Source organism: Rhinichthys klamathensis, unplaced genomic scaffold (assembly GCF_029890125.1).
Source record: "Rhinichthys klamathensis goyatoka isolate OS25496 unplaced genomic scaffold, OSU_Roscu_1.1 h1tg000467l_1, whole genome shotgun sequence".
Lineage (NCBI taxonomy): Eukaryota > Metazoa > Chordata > Actinopteri > Cypriniformes > Leuciscidae > Rhinichthys > Rhinichthys klamathensis.
In genome coordinates, this window is record NW_026606956.1 from 386,080 (window position 1) to 394,752 (window position 8,673).

Here is an 8,673-nt window from a genome sequence, read left to right on the forward strand (position 1 = left end):
ACCACTTTTTGGGTACCCTTCCGTTGGGGTACCTAGCACAGTGGTACGGTACTAAAAGGTGGAGCTAGACTCACTGCAGAACAGTGATTGGTTGACAGAGTATTGTCACTTGCGCGTGCTACAAGGGCATTAGAAGCGCCATTTTTTAATATACAGTTGAAATATAATACTACTGTTATTGTGTCACGAAATGTAGTTTTAAGAGTTTTTCAGGTGAGAATGTAGTTTTTTAAAGCTCAAATCTGTGGTTTATTTATAGATTTATGATAATTTGACTGAGATCCATTCCAAGCAATCACCGGGCACTCGGCGCTCAAGTACCCCGCCTGGAACAGCGTTTCCCCGGCTAGTAGTTCTGATGTTTGCCGCTGACTCTGACGTCTCTGTAGTGGTTAAACATGAGATATAATTCGTCATGTATAGACCTAACAGGCGATCTTTGGTCTCGTGAATCTATAATTCGTTCCCTGGCCAATAGTTTTGGCAGAAGGCTAAGTGAAGTTTCATATATTTGAGCGCTGAATTTGTTTATTTGACTGAATTGTTTGCTTTATGTTATTAAAGCTTTACTGTATAGCTTTTTGTACCTTTTACTTATACTTTTATAATGGCTATTATTGATAAAACTGAAATTTAACAAAAAGAGAGACGGTTGAGTTTTGTCTTTTTTTTTTTTATTACAAGACCATCTGTAATGTTGTTTATTGCAACATTTGTACCAATGCACATATTGCCTGGAATATGTTTAATATTTTTAAATTTAAACGAAAAGAGGCAGGGTTGCGTTTTATATTTAGTTTTGTTATAAATATAGGCTACATACATGCAGTCTGAATTTAAATCAATAGGCTATGCATTGCCTGAACCACATTTGTGTGCTTATAATGTTTAAAATGTATTTAAATGAAATTGAAAAGAAGCAGAGTGGTGTTTTTATAACATATTTCGTTTTATTGCCTAAAATGTACATACAGAGATAACCGGAATAGCAGAGCGAGCTGAGTGGCGCTTTCAAGAACGCGCTGTTCCATTAGCAGAATTACTGGACTCGCGTCCTCGGGAGTCATTCTTCTGAGTCGGACTTTGCGTAGGCTACTTGGTATTGAGAAACTCCTAATGCCAGCGCTTGTTTCTTGTGACAAACATGCCGAGAAGCAAGAACAAGATCTGCAGTATGTCATCCATAGTTGTTTACTATGTCGCTTTCTTCTTCGCGCGAAAATGACGTCGATTGCTTCTTTCCGGCAAACACCACGCCTATCAAGTAAGGGTACTGTTGGCGGTGGAAACGCTAGCCGGATCATGGTTTACAGACCCGAACCGTACTGTACCGTTCGTACCGTACCGCTCAGTGGAAACGAGCCATAAAAGTTGCAACCTCTACCTGAGTCTCTCTGTAAGGCTGCACTCCGCTACTGGTTATTTCTGAGATTTTGCATTATCCGCATGTTTTGTTATTGCCGGAGTATCCGAAGCTCGTGTAAAGGATCGGCCGTCTTCTGAACGGAGGCGGGACAGCAGCTCATTTGCATTTAAAGGGACACACAAAAACAGCACGTATTTGCTCACACCCAAAAAGGGGCAACTTTTACAAGCTATAATAAATGATCTGGGGGGTATTTTGAGCTGAAATCTCACGGACACATTCTGGGGACACCAAAGATTTATATTACATCTTGTGAAAATGGGCATAATATGTCACCTTTAAATCAGTTAAATTGTGTAGTCATTTGCGCATCCAAGTTGTTGCATCGTTTTGCATTGTGCCTAACCTTCTTGGAGATCTTCTAGGCTTCTTGCAAAGCGGGGGTAGAAAAGTATGCAACATAGGCCCTTTACACCTGGTATTAAGATGGCTTTCGTTTCTGCTCTGATAGACACAAGACCACGGCGGACGCTGTGAGTGTGTGTTAGAAATCAGGAATGGTGTGAGAACATTGTGCTTGGTGCATTTTTCGTCTTCAAACCAAACTTGGGTCTTCAGTCAACAAAGTTTACATCATTTCTGGCTAGAGTGCTTCCCGTAATGTATACGCATTAGGTCAGTAGGTGGAGAGACAGTGTTTTGTGGTTGCTCAAACGCATTCGACCACATGCGAGTGTTTACACTACGAAAGCAATCCGGTCGAATACTTTTCTAACTACCTCTGGAAGTGGTCGAAAATGGACAAGCTCAAAATGTTTTAGACCCCGTTTACACCTGTATTTAGTGTCATCCACTTGTGATCCGATTGACGAAAACGCTTCTTAATACCAGGTGTACACAGGGCCATATGTACTGCATAGGTCAGTAATTTGAAGGGGGTCCAAAATCGTCCAGATCTCCCACTCCATTCAGCTTCTCCCTCAACATATCCACCTGATATTGTACTATTACTGCGCTTGGTGCTTGTCATCAGGATACGGGGACCACCCAAATTTCTGCAAAGCAATCTAACCTGGTTTTGCAAGTTGTCAAAACCTCTCTTGGAGCCCTTCCTCTAAATTACAATTGAATGGATGACTGATGTTGGAAGCTGCTGTAAAAGTTTTTGTCTGAATTGTTAGGTCATTGAAAATGCTCAAAGATCCGGAGAACTGCCCCGAGACATTGCAGAGTTAAATCTATCTGCCTTAACTTTTTTTTTTTCTCATTTGGCCTGAAATTGGGAACACCTTGCGCTTCGACTCTCTGAGAATGATGATTTTCAGTTCCCACATGTGAATCATCATTCGGTGTCTTTATGAAACCTGACTGACCCAAAATGACAACCGAAACCTTTAGCTCCACTTCGTCATCCATCAGTCCTACCGAAATAATTACAGTGGCTGCCTGAGACCCAAATCGAGGGGTCGAATCTAATAACCTCCATTAACTCCTCAGATATCTCAGACGGCAAGTGCTGCGTAATGAGGTTAGGTCTCCTGCGTACCAGATAATGCTCGGTCTCAAGGCATATTGAAGATGCTTTTAAGGCCCTGGCCGTTTTTCTGGAGAAATGGCATTCTTTGAAGGTGTCCACAGGCAAACCCGGGTGGATATTATCAGCATCTCTCAGCTGAACCGTGATGCCTGCCAGGGTCTTCAGTGGGGTCGACTGGCAGGCTGTCGCTCTGAGCAGTAGGGTTTTTCTTTCCTCTTGTTTTGGCACGGAGTCCGGGGCAGATGCCACACTCATCCCTCGGGGTTTTGCGTGCTTATGTGTGGATGTGTTTGTGTGTTTGGTATGAAACCTGTGGCTGCCGTGTCGTAAGGCAAAGGAGGCAAGTGTTAAATAGCTCATCTTTGGCATCGTGGCAGCAATAGTGAGGTCTTCACAACAGATGGAAAGAAAAGCAGACGGTGTAGCAAACCTCCGTGGAGTAGATGTAGGGAATGTTTTGCACTCAGGATTGGATTAAAGCAGACAAATTTGTGTGGAAACAGTGCCATTTTCCTTTCTTCATCTCCGATTTTGAGTGAAATTGCCATGGGGCACTTGCAATACATACTCAAATCTTGAGGTTTGCCATGGAAGTTCTGATTTTGACTCTTGGTGTGTCGGTTTAAAAAAAAAAAACACGATTGTGTTTGTAGGTGTTGGTACGGAAAGTGTGGTTCTGCCACACATACATTTGTTGCCGTTCCGAGAGGCATTGATACGTTCAATATCAACATGGATAGACGATTTCTAATGTCATTGTTGTTTTTAACTTGAGATATGTATACAATATGCGTGTTTCACTTGTATATTATAGCTAGTGAGCTTACATTGATTGATGAACCCCACCTGGATTTCATTTATAAATCAATTTGCCATTTAAAAAGCTCTTCCTTAGACAGAAAAGTTTCTGCATCGTTGTCGTGCGTCTTCAGAGTATTAATAATAACGATTTTTATCTCTCTCTCCAAAGTTTTACATGCTGTACATAAACGTTTGTTTTATTCCCAGTCTGTATGTTGATATTGTAGGTATGTATCCTAATGTACAAAAATGCATAAAAATACCTATGTACAGTCACGGCCGCATTAACAATAGGGCTAGGCGGGGCTAAAGCCCCGGGGCCCGAACAAGGAGGGGGCCCTTGATTGGCTGTGGAGCAGATACTACTACCCTTCTGATTGCCAAAGCCTTACCACGCAACGCCCCCCACAAATTAGCCCTGTTATTTAGTAGCGCTTTGCCGAATATTCCATGCATTATCATGGAATCATTATCATTAATATTATAGTGACCGTTCGCAAAGACCCGCCTTTTTTAGTTACTGTGTGACAAGCCAGGCGGCTCTCACGAGTCACGCACATTCTCACTCATGCACTGAAAAATACATCGCGGGGCAAAGACTAACGTTACACAATTGACTACGAGAGAGAGTTCAGAGCAGCTTACTGTTGATATGAAACAAAGTCTCAACTTTCAAATATTGTAATTTAAATAATTTAAACCATACCGTTTTCAAGTTCAAGTCCACCGACGTTAATCTACTGACAGCTTTGTTGTCTGACAAAATTGCGTATTCGGCGTTATGATTGGCCAGGTCGCCTGTCAATCAAACCCCCGTGGGCAGCAGGACAGGGCATGGTGAAATGAAACGTCACGTTTTAATTTAACATAATACATTTATTCTATATTTAACTTGTGAACGATCGACCTGCTGCTGCACATAGGCCTATAGATGGCTGCCTGGAGTGCCTGCGCCTTATAAGAATATAGCTACGCATCAACCAATAAATCGCCTCCACCCTTCACTTCATTCTAGAGTCTAGACTATTTTTTAAAACACAGCGTCATCGTCGACCCCACAAATTTTCGGTAAGTTTGATTATTAACTTGATGGATGTTTGATCTTGCTTTTTGTGTTTGATCAAACTCTATATTCGCCTAAAGGGCTGGCGATAATATATCCGGTAGAAATATGTAAATTTTGCTGAGACATCATGATGTAAGTTTATAAATTAAACACGTTTTTAATAATTGTGGTTTGGAAGGATACAAATTATTTTAAATGATAACTTGAGGCGGTTTTGCACAGCGCACTTGAGTTCCGACCCTGAGGTCTTAAAGTGACAGTAGCTGCTAATAAAGCTACTGTCGCCATTTGTGTAATGTTAATCAAACATCAGAAAGAAAGTAATTTACTGCCCTTGAATGAATCACTTTTGTAAAATTAATAAGAATGAATGTTGAATTTATACTGAAAACTATGTTTTGTATATTTGATTACTTTATACAATATAATATTATTCAGTGCTTTAAATTTTTCAAGGTCGATTTCTTATGTGCCTTTGTTCTATTGTTATTTGTGACTCTTGTCATCGGTAAGCTTGAGATTCTTTTCTTAAGTTACTATTATTGAAATTGGTCACAAGAATTATGAAATGTTAGTCCCATTAAATTTTGATATGATAAAAAATCGTTTTAAAAGTAATATAACTTAACTGTGAAGTATATCATAGATGGATAAAATGACTCATAATGATAGAACATTTAGCTCATGTAGTTGGTGACCTGTAGTGGTGGGGGGCCCTGCAGTAACTCATAGCCCCGGGGCCCAGTGAGCTCTTAATGCGGCCCTGTGTACAGTATATAAACGAGATCCACCATTTTTTGCATTCATATTTTTAATTCCCTTTCACATTGTTTCCATTGAAAGAACTGAGGTTTATTTGAAATATGAAACTGCTAATTTTAGTTCCAGATATCTAGATATTTCTCAAAGGGAAGATGCATATAGCACGAAACCTATGCTGCAGCTCAAGATAATGCAATTCATGTATGCATTGCCACTGCAAACACACACACACACGCACACACATACGTGCCCGCTTGAACATTAATATTCATAAATATGTGCACTAGTTTTTAAAGGTGATAATCACACATTGTAGAAAGTGGAACATTATTATTGTGCTTCCAAAAAAGTCTAAAAATGAAGCAAGAAATATCTTTTGAAGCCTATGCGGGCAAGGATGTTTTACGTCCTTGCATCAGAGCTAAGGCTAAAATTAGACCTAAATCATCATGCATTAACGGTTCTCTGAATCCTCTTTGCTCTCTACAATTTATGCTAAGCATTGCAAAACGTCAGTCTAAATTTAGGAGTGGAACAAAGATAAGATTTTGCTCATTTGTGATGAGCTGAACGCTTTGCTGCTGATCTTCTTTTATTTTGAATTCTGTTTGTTGATTTGTTGCCCCCTCCAAAAACACACACACACACACACACCTGCATCAGGATATTGTGACACATAACTGACAAGCCGTCATTGAGTGAATAAAAATGAAAGCAAGAAGGCCCTTCCGAGTATGACTGTGATGCTGATTTGAGATTACTGGTAAAATATATCCTTAATAAATTTGCACAAGCCTGTTCCTTGACATGATACATGACTATTAACTGGAAATGATGCTAGCTTAGGCAGCCATTTTAAATGCAGCTTTAAATGTGGCGCTGCTACAGACACTTCACAGGCAACAGCTTTTTCACAGCTTGCCTATCAAAATAATATTTACTCATTTAACAAAATCATCTACTGTTGCTATAAATTATACACTCTCTTTTACAGAAAATTACCTTTTAGTATCCGAATTGTTTCAAATTAACCTTGATGCATCATGTTACAACTGGGGTCCAAACGGAAATAGGCCTAAGTAGATTTCGCTATTAATTAATATAGCTTTATTAGCAGCTGCAATATTGAACTGTATCTTTTTTAAATGTCCTTTTCCCCCATAGGGACTTTGTCTATGATCTATAAAATATGTTTTTTTATCTAGAGCTCACATATGTGGAATATTCTTCGCAAAACCCCCTCCAAAAAAAATCACATTTTCCTGACAGATGCATGTTTATGATGTATGATGCAATAACCTGCACTGGCTCTAATATGCAAAAATATCGCTAAATAATCATAAATCACATAAATTATTATATATATTAGTGCTGTCGAATCGATTAATCGCATATAACATCAAAGTCTGTGTGTGTGTGTGTGTGTATGCATCCGTCAAATCGATTAATCGTGATTAATCGCATCTAACATAGAAGTCTATATATACTGTATTAGTGCTGTCAAATCAATTAATCACATCTAAACCTCTTTTCTAACAGAAACGTTTGTAAATACATAATGTGTGTACATAAACACACACATATATATATATATATATATATATATATATATATATATATATACACACACATACTTATGTTTTTTTATGCACACATACTTTTATCGATTTGACAGCACTAATACACACACAAACACACATATATATATATATATATTATATATATATATATACTGTACTATACTATATACAAAAACTCATGGCGAAGTCAAGTAGTCAGTGAGGGACAGATTGTTAACAGCGGGTTCTTTGTTATAACAGTATGTTAGGCAGAAAATCCAAACATTTGCCTATCATCATCAAAAATGCATTATCATTTGAAACATGTAAGTAGCAACTTTACATGGCCGCTTGCTCTAACCTAGATAAATGTCCGCTATTATTAGGTGCATATCCAAGTGTTTGTGCGGAGTGTGGAAGCTGAAGTATAGCACACATGACATGGAGGCGCCGGCGTGATCACTGGCATTTAACTTAAAATACTCAGTCTTTTTTGGTCTTACATCAAGAGTAGCAGAATACATCATCTGAAAATGACTCATTTTATTTACTCACTCACAATAACTAAACGTTGTGCTTTTGTAAAATAAGGATGCGCTTTCTGCCGTCTCGGCCTCTGTGAACTTGAGTGTGTCCAAAAATAAACCGAAACTCAGCGTGAACTTTCTTCACATGCATGAGAAATGCATCTATCGAAAGCTTGAAATGTCTATTTTTAAATGAACAGATTCAAATGAAATACAAATATTCTAGGATTATGTTATGAAACGTGCATATGTGCGTGCACTGTTCTGTGGAGAACAGTGTATGATGCAATAACCTGCACTGGCTCTAATATGCAAAAATATCGCTAAATCATAAATCACATAAATTATATATATATATATATATATATATATATATATATATATATATATATATATATATTAGTGCTGTCGAATCGATTAATCGCATATAACATCAAAGTCTGTGTGTGTGTGTGTATGCATCCGTCAAATCGATTATTCGTGATTAATCGCATCTAACATAGAAGTCTATATACTGTATAGTGCTGTCAAATCAATTAATCAATTAATCAAATCAATTAATGATTATGTTATGAAACGTGCATATGTGCGTGCACTGTTCTGTGGAGATGACGAGTACGCACCGTCGACCTAATCTCTGCAACCGAAAACATTATCAATAAATTATTAAAATGTTCAGACAGTCTCCTTGCTGTTTTTTTCACAACAAATTCATAATCATTACTTTTGCCGGTGGCCTGTGGCAAGCTTTATGTGTACGCTTGAGCGCTGATTAGGCTGTGTATAGACAATTAATGGCTTATTTATGGCTTATACACGTGCGATTAGTCGACTAATCGCTTAAATGAACAACTAATAGTCGACTAGAAAAATCTGTAGTCGAGGGCAGCCCTAAAATATATATATACTGAAAAAAGTACATGGCCAAAAATAATGCCTGGAAAGTTCTCTATTCATTAGCAGGTATGATGGAGTGTTCATTTTCGACTCTGCTCGCTAACTCTACAGTAGCCTATGTGATCTGTTTAGTTGCAATTTTAAAGAGGCTTAAGTCT